The sequence below is a fragment of the Lissotriton helveticus genome, chromosome 9 (assembly GCF_964261635.1).
Source record: "Lissotriton helveticus chromosome 9, aLisHel1.1, whole genome shotgun sequence".
NCBI classification, from domain to species: domain Eukaryota; kingdom Metazoa; phylum Chordata; class Amphibia; order Caudata; family Salamandridae; genus Lissotriton; species Lissotriton helveticus.
The window spans coordinates 240101557-240118856 of NC_136070.1; positions in this window are offsets into that span (position 1 = coordinate 240101557).

Consider the following 17300-nt stretch of genomic DNA (forward strand, 5'->3'; position numbering starts at 1 on the left):
AATACCGAGCTTTCCACACCATGCCTTCCAAAATCGTGCAGTGAACTGAGCCCCCCTGTCGGACACTATAACCCTGGGGAGCCCATGCAACCGAACCACATGTATGAGCAACATAAGGGCTAATTGGCAAGCCGTAGGTACCCCTTTACTAGCGATGAAATGGCCCATCTTAGTTAGATAGTCTACAACTACGATGATCGTAGTCATGCCTTGATCTTTGGGGAGTCCCACTACGAAGTCTACGGAGAAGCTTTCCCAGGGACTCACAGGAGTTGGCAAGGTTTGCAGCAGTCCTTGTGTAGGACGATGATCGCTCTTGGCCTGAGAACAAACGGTACACCTCTTTACCCATGCAAGCACATCAGGGCGGATGGTTGGCCACCAGAAAGTTCGAAGCATTTTCTCCAGTGTCTTCATTCCTCCCGTATGTCCGGCACATGGAAGATCGTGACACCACTGGAAGGCCTGTTTCCGTAATGCGAGGGTAGGAAGGAGCAGCTGAGGGCCTTTCCTTGGCAATCCATGCTGTAGTCTCCACTCAGGATGTAGTCTAATCCATGTTTTCCAGGCAAAGGTTTGTATGCCTCTCTTGATCTTGTGAAGAAACTCCTCTGTGTGTACCACTCCCACCACCTTTAGGGGTTCAATGATGCTTTTTTCCGGTGTGAAGCGCACCACCTGGTTGTTCTCCTGACGAGTCAGTGCATCCGCCTTCCTGTTTTCACATCCTGGACGAAAAGTGACCAAAAAGTTAAATTCAGAAAAAAAATAACATCCAACGAAGTTGTCTGGGGGTTAGGTGACGGGCTGCACGCATAAACTGCAGGTTCCTGTGGTCGGTATATACTGTGATCTGCTGAGAAGCACCCATTAACCAATGCCTCCATTCGCCGAATGCATCCTTTATGGCTAAGAGTTCTTTCTCCGCTATGGTGTAGTTGCACTCTGCAGGGTTTAATTTTCGGGACATGAAGGCAATGGGGTGCATATGGCCTGTATTTACATTTCGTTGTGAGAGGACTGCCCCGATTGCATGTTCTGAGGCGTCGGCTTCTACCACAAAAGGGAGCTTTGGATCAGCATGAGTTAATACGGGTGCTGAGGTGAACGCTGCTTTTAATTGATCAAAGGCTGTTTGTTCTGTAATTCCCCACTCAAGAGGTATGTTTTTTCTGGTTAACCTAGTGAGCGGAGTCACCTTTTCAGAGAAGTGGGAGATGAATCTCCTGTAGAAATTCGCAAATCCTAGGAGGCTTTGAATGTCTTTGACACTGTTAGGTGTAGGCCACTCCACGATTGCTCGAACCTTCCTCTCTGCCATCACCTGTCCAGTAGGAGTGAGCATGACCCCTAGGAATTCTACGGTAGTCACATGGAATTCGCACTTCGTCAGCTTACAGTACAGATGATGCTGTTGTAGTGCTTGGAGAACGTGACACACATGTCCTTGGTGTTCTTGGTCGCTGTTGGAATAGATGAGTATGTCGTCTATGTAGACTACTACAAATATGTCTAGGAATTCCCTTAAAACCTCGTTCAGGAAAAACTGGAAGGAGGCCGGAGCGTTACAAAGCCCAAAGGGCATCACGAGATACTCGAAGAGCCCGTACCGCGTCTTAAAAGCTGTTTTCCACTCGTCGCCTTTTCGCATGCGTACCAAGTGATAGGCTCCTCTGAGGTCCAGTTTTGTGTAGATGTTGGCTGCTCGTACTTGCTCCAAAAGCACAGGTATCAAGGGGAGCGGGTACTGATTTTTGATGGTTATGGCGTTTAATGCCCTGTAGTCGATGCAGCAGCATAGTTCCCCATTAGCTTTAGGTATAAAGAAGAGTGGGGAGGCCGCGGGGGACCTTGAAGGTCGAATGAATCCCAACTTAAGGAGAGTGTCCAAGTACTCCCGAAGATGCTCCGTTTCAGGTTGAGAGAGAGCATATATTCTCCCGCAAGGGATCACTGATCCTGGCACCAACTCAATCCGGCAATCGTATTCCCGATGTGGTGGGAGCACCTCGGCCTTGCTCTTGCTGAAGACATCCCCGTACTCCTGGTAACACCTGGGTAGCGTCACTTCTTTTTCGGCGGCAGTAGACACGCAATGTGAGAGAGCCAGGACCTCAGCAGGTCGGACGTATTCCCCAATGCATTGCTCTTGACAGTACGTTGAGAGGAACTCCAAAGTCCTTTCCGTCCACCGAATGGTGGGTTCATGTTTCTTTAACCAGGGGAGTCCCAGGATCACCCCATATTGAGGTGCATAAATAAGGTTAAACGATAATCGCTCTCTATGGTAACCCCCATACCAGAGCTCATACTCCGGTGTGTGGTGCGTGATCGGACCGGATTCCAGAACATGTCCGTCCACAGCGAACACCGCTTCCGGGACTTGTTTTGTAACAGGAGTTACTCCCAGTCTTCGAGCTTCCTCTATATCCATGAAACATCCGGTTGCGCCCGAATCGACCATAGCTCGGATGTTCTTTGGGGTTTGATCTATCCACAATTCCATTTCTAAGAAAAATAGATGGTTCCCCGTGGGTATGTTTTCTGTCACTGAAGGGATGAACTGGATGCTTGAGTCACTCCCTTCCACTAAACTCAAGCCTTGGAGTTTTCCGACTCCTTTTCCACGGAGGACACAGCCATTTACCCGGTACGATAACGACCTCCTTTAGGTTTAACTGGGCATTCGCGCAAGAAATGCCCTTTTTTGCCACAGTAAAGACAAAGCCCATTTTTTCGCCGATATTCTCTTTCATTGGGTGTCAAAGACGCTCTGACTGCCCCTATTTCCATCGGTTCCGTCTTTCCTTCTGGTTTGTCACCACTAGCCTGTTTCTCTCCCAGGATTAACGGTCTGTCTCTTCTTCCTTGTTCTCCCTTCCGTTCTCTTAACCGGTGATCAAATCTCATGGCCAAATTGATAAGGGCAGCACACGTGGTAGGTTGAGGGTCGACCTGTGCAATGACGTCCTTCAGGTTTTCTGTGAGTCCCTGGTAAAACAAGACCGTCTGCTTCGCTTCAGGCCAATCGGTTTCGGACACTAATCTCCGAAAGTGATTTAAGTATGTGACTAGATCCGACGACCCCTGTTTGAGTAAGAGCAGTTCTTTATCTGCCGAAAATGTTTCAGCTCTCCTGTCGAATGTCTGTTCGAATTCAGCTCGAAACAAATCCCAATCGTACAGGATGGGGTTGTTAGTCCTGACTATAGGGATAGCCCACTGCGCTGCTTCTCCACCCAAATAAGAAATCAAAAATGAGACCCTTGCTTGATTTGTCAGAAAGCTTTTGGGTTTACATGTGAAATGTAACATAACCTGGGTCATAAAAACCTGTACCTTTTTTCTGTCCCCTAAGAAACGTTCAGGGGGGCCAACGGAACTGGAGAAGGCATTTCCACCACTACCGAAGCAGGCGGAGGGCTACCTGCATCGAAAGGGTTTCTCTGTAATGCGTCGACCCTAGCTTGCAGGGCAGCCGTTTCTTGACGAGAAGCAGCGAGCTCTGTCTGTACCCGGCCTAAGGCCTCTAACACATCATCTAGGGAGGCCATCCCAGCTTCAATACAATCAGGGGGACAAAAATTCGTGGGCCGATTATTCTGTCAGGTTTCGCCGTTCTTATCCTCAGGATTGTATTGATGCTCAAAAGGGGCCCACCTCTAGATCATCCCTAGTCTGGCTATAGGTCACAGACTTTAAAGGAGATCAAGCGGGGGAAAAAATGATGTCCGGAGGGGAACAGCTGGGCTGGTGGAACTGGAGACCTGCAATACATACAAAGCACGAAATAAGTGGTATATCCCCTGAGGTACCAACTCCCTATGTTATGTATACTAAGAGCAACACCTCACCTGTAATGCCAACAGGAAAGACCGTAGCAAGAGTGAATTAGAACAGGCTTCTTCTCATTCCCTAGGTATGCCTATAATCACAGAGAAAAGAAGATAATATAATTACCGGCTTCCCTTCTGCCCTTTAGCCGTTACTGAGGGTGAGCTAGAGTAACCTACCCCAAATCAGGACTGAGGATGACCATGAAGCCCATAGAACCAGAAAAGACCTCCAATTCACTCTTCTCCAAAATAAACAAACGAAAGTCAAAAGATGAACCCACTGGTTCATTCACCAATAGTTCTTGGTATCCCCTCCTAGGTGTGGATCGTTAATTGGAAATCAGGAGTCCAGAGTATGGCATACCAATATCACACACACCCTTCACGGCTCATGCACACCCATGTCCACAGTGTAAATGTTATACTTAGATGACAGAGCACAAAAGCAGCCCAGAACAGTACAAAAGAAAATCAATGGCCGTTGCAGATCCTTCTCTGCAAAAGCAACTCAGAGAAAACACTGTCCTTGACGGAGATATGTCAAGACCCCTCTGTGTCCTGAACAAACGGAAAAACAACCCCCACAGTGAGACCTGAACCGAGGGATCTGATTACCAGTTGCGGGCGCTTCCTAAGCCCCACCGTGTAATCCAAAGAGGTTCACAGGTAGCGGAGACTGACGAACAGCGGGTGTCTTCCAGATCACACCCGGATGAAAGAACGAGAGGCGATAACTCAGCACGCCGCTTCGGGCGCTTCCAAAGCCCCGCCAAGTTATCCAAGGGTTTGCAGCCAAAGAACACGGAACAATTCCGGCAAGCCAAGTACAAAGAATAATCGGCACCGCGTTCTCTGTTGATGCCGTATTATTCTGTTTCCTGTCGCCTGGCGTCATACTGCCGCGCCATCTCAGGCATCATGGGAAATGTAGTTTTAGACCCTGCAAGTCCGTATCTACCGCAGGCAGTGATCTACCAGCGGCCGGGGAATCCTGACAATGAGATAGAGGAGATGACCAGAGTGCATGATCAAGCGGAAGAACATGCCAAAAGCATGGAGACAGGGCGTAGTGAGAGAAAAGAGCAAGCATATCGGATGCAAGCCAACAGCACTCGCAGAAGATTCTCAAAAGAACGACAGAGAAGGCCCCGACCGACATCCCGTCATCAATACACAGGACGCCATGAATCTGGCCGGAAAGACAGAAAACTAGATCGATCAAGGAAATGTTATCGATGTGGGTACGACTTCCCGCACATAGATGCGTGTCCAGCAATGGGACAACAATGTCGAAAGTGTGGACGGAAGAATCACTTTGAGATGATGTGCGGAGTATATAGCAAAGAAAGAAGAAGTGAAGCCACAAGGTCGTCTCGCCCGGAAGCAAGGCGACATCATGCAAAAGCAGTACAGGATCGAGCAATATCATCCTCTGGCTCTTCTCACTCCAGCAGGGAGTCTCGCAGGTCCCAGTGGCTGAGAAGATCGCTGAAAAGGTTGCCGTCGAGAGAATCTAGATCGACATCCCTGGAATCAGAATATGCGGATGAATACATCTGCATGGTAGCGGACCGGAATCAACTAAAGAAATACCCCCCATTAGATATTAGAGTGGGGACACATGCGACCAAGTTTGTTTTAGACAGCGGGGCGTCACTGAATTACATGCCCGTGACCGAATACAACAAAATGAAGCCACCTCCTCTCCTGAGTCCGGCACATGTTAGAGTGTTCACTTGGATGGCGAAAAAACCTCTTCCATGCCTGGGCAAATTTGCAACGACGCTCAAACACGAATCCACCTCTATGCCGGCATATATTCATGTCATCGAGGGTCCGGAGGCTGATTGTCTCCTCAGTCTGCCTACTGCGGAGCGCCTCCGACTAGTTGAGATCTTATACCGCATCAGTGATGATCCGGACATTATTAGTAAATTCCCCAAGCTATTCACTGGGCTTGGAAAAATGAACAAATGTCTGATTCGACTACACATCAACGATCAAGTGCGCCCTGTGGCCCAACACCCCAGGCGAGTACCTTTCCATCTCCAGCAAGCGGTGGAAGATGAAATTCAGGAGTTGTTACAAGCAGACATTATTGAAAAAACTGACGATCCCACACCATGGGTGTCACCGTTCGTCATCGTCCCAAAGAAAGGCACTCCTGAAAAGTGCGTCTATGTGTGGACATGAGGCTTCCCAACACGGCCATAGAAAGAGAACGTCACCCAGGACCTCACTTGAGTGACATGATATCAGCGTTGAATGGAGCAAGAGTCTTCTCCAAACTTGATTTAAATAAGGGATACCATCAGCTAGAACTACATGAGAAGTCGCGCTACATAACATTCGCCACTCATCTGGGTTTGTTTCGATACAAACGGCTGAGTTTTGGTATCTCCTCTGCGGCGGAAATATTTCAAGAAGTCATTCATCAGACCATCAGACACATACCACAGTGATGACATTTTGGTGTATGGGTCAAACACACAGGAACATGACAAAGCCTTAGATCGAGTATGCCATGCTCTCCTGGAAGCTAATCTTACCCTCAATAAGGACAAGTGTGAGTTCCATCAATCCACTCTTAAGTTCTTCGGACATGTGTTCTCGGGGGCCGGGATGAAGCCTGACCCTGAGAAAGTGACAGCGCTCAATGCCACCAAGAGCCCTCAAGATGTGAGTGACATCCGATCTTTTCTGGGCAAGGCGAGCTATTATGCCCGATACATAAAGGATTACGCCACCATCAGTCACCCACTATGAGCCCTCACCAAGCAAGGACAACCGTTCGTTTGGAACCCCCAGTGTGAGCGGGCCTTTCAAGAAATTAAACAGGCTGTGGAATCAGCTGACAATTTGGCATACTTTAACCCCAAGAGGAAGACAGAGATAACGGTGGATTCTAGCCTAGTGGGGCTGGGTGCAATTCTGGCTCAGTATGACAATGACACTGACCAACGACACATCGTGGCTTATGCCAGCCGCAGCCTATCAGACACCGAGAAGGCCTATTCCCAACCCGAGAAAGAGAGTCTTGCGGTGGTATGGGCCTGCGAGCATTTTCATGTATTCATCTATGGCAAACATTTCACCATGGTGACTGACCACCAGGCGCTCGTCACCATCTTTGGAAACCCCAAAGCCAAGATGCCACCTCGAATTGAACGGTGGGGTTTGCGCCTACAGGAATACACCTACACAATAATACACAAACCGGGAAAGGCAGCGAATCCCGCGGATTATATGTCACGACACCCTCAAGCATCCCAGGTCTCACCTCCTTCAATAGCCGAAGAATACATACAGTTTGTAGTGGGCCTAGGCCCGGCCACCGGCGGTTCCTTCGGAAGCGATACAGGAAGCCACTGCGCAGGACAACATTCTTCAGAAAGTGGTGCGCCGACTGCGAACACATCGCTGGAGACATGACAGTGAGGAAGAAAAGAAGGATCCTCAAGTCCGCCAAGAGATGCAAGCCTTCAGGCACATCAGTGAAGAGTTATCTGCCACCTCAGAGGGGCGCCTACTGAGAGATCATCGTATTGTCATCCCGAGGCAGTTACGTCAAGGTGTTATTAACCTAGCCCACGAGGGCCACCGTGGAGTGGTCGCAACGAAAAGAGCTCTCCGAGAGCAAGTGTGGTTTCCACTGCTTGATCAAATGGTGGAGCTCACCTTAAAGGACTGCCCCCAGTGTCAATTGGTCAGTCACGGGGATCCCCCAGCTCCTCTTCAAATGACCAAGCGACCCAGTGGGGTATGGCAAGAACTTGCCATGGACTTTTATGGACCACTCCCGTCAGGCAAATAAGTCCTGGCCATTATGGATGAATACTCGAGGTTTCCAATAGCACAGTTTGTATCCTCCACCAATGCCTCCAGCACGATTGCTGTGCTAGATGAAGTGTTCGCTGCCTGGGGAGTCCCCAAAGTACTCAAGACAGACAATGGTCCTCCTTTCAATGGACATGAATTTGGTGAGTTCGCGAAACACCTCAACTTCCGGCATCACAAGGTCACGCCTCTGTGGCCACAAGCCAATGGCACTATTGAAAGGTTCATGGCAACCTTAAAAAAGGCATTTCAACAAGCTACCTTGGACAAAAGGGATTTGCAAGCGGCTCTCAATGAGGTCGTGCAAGCATATCGAACGACACCACATGCTACCACAGGAAAGTGTCCTGCCACTCTTATGTTGGGGCGACCCATTAGAACACGGATCCCAACATGGGTAGGAGCTTTGCGATCAGTGTCCCTGGCACGTGTTCATCAAGAGCTCGTGCTGGCTGATCGAGTCGGCAAGAGCAAAATGAAATCCTATGCAGACACTCGGAGGAGAGCAAAGTCTCCATCTTTGCATACCGGAGATTGCGTGGTGGTTAAACAAGAACAGTCAAAGAAAACAGACTGCAAATTCAAAGATGAACCTTTGGTAATCACCCAGCAGAAGGGTACAATGATTACTGCGGAGTCCGAGAAGAGAAGGATTACCCGAAATGTTTCACATTTTCAAAAGTGCACCCCTGCCATGAAGGAGGCTCTTGATAAAACAATATATCAACGAGATGCAGAGGGATCTGATTCAATGGGTGCAGTACAGAGACCTGACACTCAGACAGAAACTGTGTCTGAAGATGCAGGCGTGAGTCTCCGACCTCGAAGGAATCTTCAAAAGCCCAAGAGACTCATTGAAGAACTCTAATCAAGTCAGTGTTTGTTCATTTGTTAACAAAGGGGGAGATGTAATGATGTGAGCAGTCTAGTAGTTGGGTGTGGGTGGAGTTATGGGGCTGGAGGAAGAGGTGGAGCAAGGGCAGGAAAGGGGCAGTTAGAGTAGGGACATGGACGAGTAAGGAGTGTGTTAATAAAGCTCCATAAATCTCAAGTAAGTGTCTGTCGTTATTACATGCACGACACTATAGTCTCCACGGCCAGACTCATGGCGTGGGCGCCCTGCAAAGTGTTGGCGGGAAGAAGGTCTGGATGTCCGCCGTCGATATCGGGAATATTTGCGAGTGTTGCTGCTTTGTAGGCGGTAGGCTTGTTCCCGCCTCTCGACACGTCCCGCCTCCATTTTCTTGGCATGCTCCTCTGCTTGGTCATATACTCGGGTCATCTCTTCAATTTCGTCTAGATCGTGACTCTGTCGTAGGAGCCGCCTTCTGAGGGTCTCTGATTAGCATCCTTCAATGATTCGCAATCTGCTAGCATCGTCCGTAGGGAAATTATCAAACTCACATTAACGGGACAGTCGTTGAAGTCTTGTTAAAAACGTACTCATTAGTTCTTCTTTTTCCTGACAGGCTAGATTAAACGTGTACCTCTCATAATCCACGTTTCTCTTATGTAAAAACTTCTTATTTAAAGCATCTCGCACCTTGGTGTATGATCCTGTTTCCGCTGTCGGCAGTTCTTTGATTAATTTGCCAACCTCTTTTCCGACCAGATTGCGCAGTGCAATCAATTTCTCATCTTCATCAGTGACTTTGGATCCCTTCATAAAATCTTCGAAGTCCTCGAACCACTCTTGCCACCTGAGGCCCATGCCACCACCAGCTATCAGGGCCAAAGGTTCTGGGGCGCGCAAATATGTGACACCTGCTGCAGTTGGCGTGGGCGCTGATAGAGCTGCGACATTTCGCTGTGGTGACGTCGTCATTTTATTTAGTTCTTGGCTCCTTTGTCTTTGCTCGTGTTTGTTTTCTTGGTTCACTTCTTGTGTTTGTATGTGCTTACTTGTCTTTCTTACTCTGCTTCTTGCACTTGCTTGTGATTGTTTACTTGTCTAGCCTCTTGTATTGGCTGGTGCTTGTTTCCGGCTTTCCCTTTTGCATTTACTCGTGCTTATTTATTGTGAGCTCTTGCACTTGATTGATAGCAAAACTGGAGATTGCCTGACTTCAAAATGGCCGCTCCTTGGCCTCAACAGGGGATTGGTGGGAACAGCCTGACCTCAAGATGGCAGCCGCACTTGAAATCTCGTTTCTCACGAGATTTGGCTCCTTCACCGGGCATTCAATCACCGGCAGCTTCAGACACTCACTGGGCGGGCAAGGTCCGTGAAGGATGCCAGGGCCTCCACTCTCCGCGATTGCCACTCGATCAGGATGTCTTCTCAGCAGGTAAGACCGGGGTAGGCTCCCGACGTCGCTACCACATCTCCACTTCTTCACGCATCTGGCGTAGCTGCATTCAGCGTGCGAACACCGACGGCACTGTGTTCGACTCGGCCTTCCAGGCACAGAGCTTCACACTGGCTCAGCACTCCACACAGCTTTCCCAGCTGCGGAGCTTTTTCGACCGTGAGTGACTTCCGGAGGCTAAATTTCCACCGCAAGCTTCTTTGGGGTGCCGTAGTCACGGCAGTGACCCTCTGCTCGCACCTCCAGGGACAGGGTCAACAGCTTCACGGGATCAACGCCAGGTGCACAGTGCGCTCGATCCCACCCTCGTCGCCAGCTGTAGCGTCGTGCTCCACAATAATGACACTGCACTATATTGCATTTCACGTGCTCTTTATTCTGCATCCATGCTGTTCCCTGTCCCTACTCTAACTGCCCCTTTCCTGTCCCCGCTCCTCCTCTTCCTGTAACCCCCTAACTCCACCCACCAACAGCTAGACTGCATACACATCATTACAGGAGGTTACCAGAGGACATGAGGCATCAATGACCACTAGAAGAAAGACAGTTATCAGTTGAACTGCAAGAGAGATGCTCATATTCACAGGCGAACACACAAACTAATTCAGAGCATACCCTGGCACACACAGAAAGCAACATGCACCCTTCTTTTTTCTCGAACCCCTTCCACCAATCCCGACCCATTAGGTAGCATAGCTGCCTGTCACTTAGTCCAGGATGATCATTCCTATCACCACACATTCTGAAAGCATGGAGAGACATTTGTGTGGTCTCTTCTTCAGGAGCACAAGTGTAAGTAACTACAGGAGCCTCTCAATGCTTTAAAAATCTATCCAGAAGATTCATAAATTGTGATTGAACTTGAGAAGTGATCAATTAAAGATGCTTACAGTCTGGAACCTAAGCTTGAATATTACTGTCATAAAGCTGCAGTTATTGACCATCTAGATATCCAGTGGCTAGTTGATTGCAACACTTGTTCTTGCGCTTAGATTTTTTTAATTTTATGGCACAAAATACATATTGACAATAATAGGCATTACCAGAGCCTGCATTATAAACGCAAGCTTAGTAACTCTTGAACTGAAAACTGATGTGGGTAGAGCATTTGTAAAGAAAGTCTGTGTGGCTTTGTTAAAACAGTACAGTAGACTCCATTATGTTCCCCTACTCACCCCACATACGTGTGTTATCCATAGTGGAATGCTTGAACACCTTTTTAAAATTCAGAATGGCCAAAAACCCTGATAGCTGTGTGAACATGCTGCAACACTGTGTAAAAGTATACAATTCTGCTTACCATTGTTCTATTAATATTGAACCTAAAGCCATGATATCAAGCAATGTTTTAAAAGGACGGCATAAGGGCGTGTATTTCCAAGATGGCTGTATAGTGTGGAGCCCGGCTTCGCCCAATATTTGGTTTGCTACACGGTGACCATGGGGAACTGTGTTTTAAAAGTACGACATAGGGGGCATGGATTTCCAAGATGGCTTTGCTTCACGGTGGCCATGAGGAGCTAGGGTCTTGGTGTTGTGTGGCGTTTTAGGTTCTGAGTGAATTTTCACGATTCAGGTCCTTATATAGATACAATACACATTGCCCTGATATATGTATCCCTTATTTAGACATAGCCCATGCAGACTAAATACAGACATGGCTACTTCCACCCGTACCAAACGTCACAACAATTTCTTGGAAAATTGGCTTAAGCAGTCAGGGTCCTTCCCTTGCTTGAATATTGATTTGTCCAAGAACTCATGTACTTTACAAAGAACTATTATTCCCTAGGGGTTCTTTCCTGATGTTATTATGCCCGACTTTACGTCAAACTAGACACCTTCAAGGTATAAATATGCCTTCACTCGCTCTAGCAAGACACAGTGGTTCGGAGCAGTTCGACTATCTACTTGCCCGACGCAGCTCGCTACAGCAAGTGCCGAAGGAAGCGGACCCTCTAGCTGACACACTGATCAAGAGGCTGCCCTTCTCTAGCCGAGAATCCAGCTCCAGTGTTGCCAAGCTCCCCTTGCGGGGTGTTGGGAAATCGAGTCCCGAAACAGAGATACCAGACCTCCTTCATTCTAACTAAGGTATGGAGATGATTAGAACCTAGAGAAACCTTTGGTAGATTCTTGGCAAAAACAACTAAACCCATGCTACACAATACTTACTTCTTCCCGTACTCTACTTAGGTTAGGTACATTGTGGTAGGCGTATTTTAGAAGCACCAGACGAGTATTTTAGTCAATGTTATTTATGTATGTATGTATATATGGTTTAGAAACCATACAATGGTCTTACAGTATTATTTTATAATATTGTTTTTGCTGTGCGCAATATACTTTGCAGTCTGCATTACGATTGTAGCAGTTCACTTTTCTTGCATGAGAAAGAAGACAGTTCAATAAACCTTTTTATTGAAAACACCTGTCTCTCTATTTCTTTGCACCTCTGTTAAAACGAAGCATGCACGATTGACTAAGTGAAATACTTATCTATTGTTTCCGCGACTCTAGAGATATATTCTTATTCTTGGGAAACAAAGTTGTCATGTTTTTACGGTTGTCAGAAACTAATCCCTTCTTGTGTATTCGAGAAAGATTCTAGTGACCTCTGAGCTAGCTGGCACTCACTATTAAGTTTAGTATATTCGATAGAGAACTAGTCGACCTCAGTCCTACGCCTAATCTATAGGATATATTATTCCAATGCGCAGAGCCTATTGGGAATATAGGAACTACACTACATTGGGGGACAGCCGACCAATGGGGGACCTGCCTGCCCCGGAGAATTTGGGGAATGGAGGGGTTTTGTGGGCTTGGTTTATAACCAGCCATATTATGCAACCAGCAGCTGACAGGCATAGATGTGGTACAATTTTGTGAGGCATAGCAAGTTACTTTTGGTGCAAGTGGTTCTTTATAGCCTTACCTGTGATCGGGATGGAAGACAGTATGGCGCAAGCATTGCGCTAGCTCGAGGAGGCGGGTAGCCTCGATCTGCTGAGTGCGGGTGTGGTGTCTGGAGGCCGCCCTATGTGAAGGGCCTCCGCAGGTGTTGCGCAGGGGTGATGGCTTGTTTGCCGCTACCCTGGACATCCATCAGCAACATAAGTGAATGAATGAGAGCACTTATAGAGTGCAGCATTCACTCCCAAAGGAGCATCTTGGCGCTAAGTGGCGTGGTGATGAAGTGTCAAGGAGAATGGTTTCTGTTTGTACCGTAATCAGATGAGGGATAGAGCTAGGCTATCTGGGACTGCGAAGATCCAAGTTTTAAGTCTTTTCTTAAAGATAGCTTCTGACTGTGTGAGTCTCAGAAGACTGGGCAAGTGGTTCCATGCTTTTGTTCCCAGGACAGCCATTGACTTTCCTCCTCTGGACGTCAGGCGGAACCGAGGAGGTACTAACACATTTTCTGTGGAGGATCTAAGGAATGTTGCGTTACATATGGTTAAATTCTTGTTTTGAGATATTTGGGTCCAGTTTGCTTCACCGATCTAAAGATTATAATGAGGATCTTAAAAAGTACGCTTTAATGTATAGGCAGCCAATGAAGGGTGTGGAGGGCAGCCGAGGCACACCATGGCAATTTCAGTACAAGTCAGGCCGCTGCATTTTGCACAGTCTGTAACTTTTTCGGAGTGGTCTTCTTTATTCCTGCGTAAAGACTGTTGCAGTGGGGACAGTGAGGTGTCGAATCTAATCCCTAAGTTCTTAATGGTGTCCACTGTATTTGGGGGAGGGGTTGTGTCAGTCTGCCACCACACCGTTTGGGCATAAAGATATTGTGTTTTCCTAGCAGCATAATCTCATGTTTTTTGGCTATTGCACTTAAGTTGATTGGATTTCACCCAATCAAAGACAGCAGTGAGGCAATGTTGGAAATGTTCTTCTGCTGCCATAGACTCTTTATCCAAGGTAAGAAAAACGCTGTGTATCATCAGCTTAGGACACAGTGTCAATGCCAAAAGATGATACAAGGTCTAATAGGGGCACCATGTATATGTTAAGAGTATTGGGCTCAAGGCTGAGCCCTGGGGGACCCTTGGAGGAAGTTGTTTCTCTGAAGATGTGTAGTTACCTAGGGTTACTGTTTGTCTCCAGTTTTCAAGAAATTATGCCAGCCAGACCAGCGCTTTTTGCGAGATGCCGGTTCTTTTTAACTGTTCTCCCAAGATGGGAGACCGGACGAAAGATCCAACAGAATCAGCAATGCATCCTTTCCCTGATCTAATACAAATTTTAGTGTCTGAGAGGTGTGTAGCAGTGCCGACTCTGTTGAATGCCCTGTTCTGAAGCCTGATTGCCTGGAGTGCAGCCTATCTGTTTGAAGAAGAAAATCATTCAATTGACCATTTACTAGTTTCTCAGTTATTTTGCTTAGGCAAGGCAATAACAAGATAGGTCTAAGATTCAATAGGGTGGTGGGGTCAGATAGCTGTTTCTTTTGAATGGGTTTGACTGAGGCAATTTTCCAGCTATCGGGTACTATTGCCTGCCTAAGTGAGGAATTTATGATTTGGTTGATTATTGGATTAATTGTGTCAATGAGTGCATGTATGATTTTCGGAGGGCAGGGATCGCACAGCGAGCCTGATTTGCATCTAAGGATAGCACGTCGAGATTGTTAGGGTGATCTCCTTAACCCCTTCCACGCTCATGACGAGCTGGGCTCGTCATGCAGTAGCCTCCTGCTACGCTGATGACGAGCCCAGCTCGTCATGAATAATGGGGTTCATGGAGTTCCAGCACAGGAGAAAAATCCCCATAGCATTCAAGGTGTTAAAGTAGTTTAACAACTGCCTCTTTTCCAGATCCGGATTAGGCTTTTCTGTCGGAAGTGTGTCAGTTGATTTAAAGTTCTTTTTTAGGTTTTAGACCTTTACATCCAAATAGTCCGCGCTCTGGTAACAAAGTTTTTTTGACGGTGGAATTTCATGGTCAAACATCTTGGGGTGAGTGCAGTATTCCACAATTTTGAAGATGATTTTTTAGTCATACGCTGCCCGTTTGATACTATTAATATAGTGGGCCTCCTTTTCACATTTAATATTTTGATGGTAGTTTTTTGGTGCTGCTTTACAGATTATAAGCTCTTCAGTATTATAATTGATCCTCCATTTCCGCTCAAGCTTTCTACATTTATCTTGTAGTTCTTTTAGCTGCAGGGTGTACCAAGGAATGAAGTATTTGCCCCAGGAGGCTCTGCTACATGTGGCCACCGGCGCCAGTTTATTGGCGAGTGAGGCCATCCACTCATTAAAAATATTTGTCTCAAGTGAAGGATCCCCTGTTAGTGTGGGCATGCCTAATTCTGCCCACGTGTATAGATTGGGGTTCGTTAACATTTCTTTCCATTTTCTTCTGGTTATTTTACAGGTCTGCCCGCAATTTTTCCCTGCATGTGTAATGGTATCTCCCGTCACAAATGGTATGATCGGATCAAGTTAGAGTGGCCGGAGGGTCCACTGTAAGGTTATTAGAATTAGTGCAAATCCCATCCAAGATATGCCCAGCAGTATGCGTTGGAGTCATTATCAGCTGCTTGAGTCCTAGGGACTCAATGGTTTCCAAAAAATCTTTTGTGGTTGGGGAATCTTCTAATTCCAGATGGAGATTGAAATCCCCTAATATGGTGAAGTTGGAGTGCCTAGCTAACAAGGCACTAAGACTGTCCTCCAGGGTGTCTTAAAACTAGTCCCTGGCGGACTATAGATCAGGGCTCCTGCAAATACCGCAGAGCTCCCTAATTGGAAACAGACACCTAGACTTTCTGCTTCTTTGATCTCTACAATATCAAATGTGGAACATTTTAGAGTGTCTCTATGAATTATTGCTAGTCCCCCCTCTGTGTACAGGTCTATCCTTTCTGGTTATAGTATATCCTGCAGGAAGAGCTTGCACAATTTCTGGTTTTGACCAGTCCTTTAGCCAAGTCTCTGTGATGAAGAGGCCATCTAAGTTAAGATTAGAGATAAAGGTCAAATATATGTAAAGCATTTTTACCTAGAGATCTTACATTGGCCTGGCCACATCGTAGTTGTATGGGATCCGTAGTTAAATGTACCTTGGGGCCTTGACCTTGGTGATGATGGGTTCCAGTCTTAGTACATAGCGGCATTTTAGGCAGGTTACAGGACCAAATATTTTATCTAAGTGGAGATGACTACAACAGTCCCTTCCTAGTATATTTATCCACAATAAGTCATCTCTGGAGTATCCAAGTTCTGGATTGAAACCGGCAGCATTTCTGGCCTTGGCCGCATTCGGGACGTGGACGGGCGTAGACGGGCTTGCCATAGGCGTGCCTACGGCGTGGTGAGGTGAGAGCGAGGAAACGCTCTCACGTGCAGAGAGCAGCCTGAGGGCATGGGCGGCAAACACAGGGTAGAGGTCTAGCCTGAGCAGCCTGCGATGCAGGAACACGTGTTGGGGGAGCCGCGTGGGACTCTCAGGGGTGTGGAGCTCAGGCCACATCAATAGAGAGTATCTCAGAGACAACTAATTCAAGGAGATCGGAAGAAGAGATGGCAGGGAGCAGTGCTGGACTGAATGGGCTGCTGGGGAGATAAGGCATGAGTTGGAAGGGAAAGAGTAGGCTACAATTTGAAGCACCATGTAAGGAGGCTGTAAAGGTAGGGTGCCTACAGGAGCATAGGGAGAGAGTGCAGGCAGGAAGTGGGGGAAAACGGAGTATCGTGGGGTCAATATTTGAGATAGGAGAATTTTTAGAAAGGGTGCCACAGGCAGCAAGACTGTGGTTGGCACAAGGAGTACGAGGGGATGCCACACGGTGGGAGGAGGGGTGATGGGCAGACGATATGCGGGAGGAGGAAGTGTTGGGTTGCTCTCAAGGGTTTTTGCTGGGGACATTTCAGCCCCGGGCACAGCGAATGCGGCAGCACAGTTGAGTGGAGTGATGCAGAGGAGGAGGGGCAGGCAAAGGAGCCGGGGGAGGCCCAGTGGCAGGGCAGGAGCAGTTCATGTTTGGCAGGAGAGAGAAGGCCTTTAAGAGTCTATGCCAGGGCTGACCGTAAGATAGGCAGAGAGACTCAAATCGTTTAGTGGCTTAGCTGTGCAGGGCTAAGGGGGATATAAAGGCTGCGGGCAAGAGCATAGCTGTAGATAGTAGCGGTTGGTGGGCTACCGTAGGGGGTAGTGTTGAGCAAAATAACATAGGTGCCAGCACACCGGGCCTATCCTTTTTTCTTTCACAGGGTGATTGGTACAGCGGCATGGCGGACTCGGTTGAGCTCTGCACAGCTCCACTACCCCGCGGAGAAGAGAAGGCTGGGCCCAGCATGGCCAATTG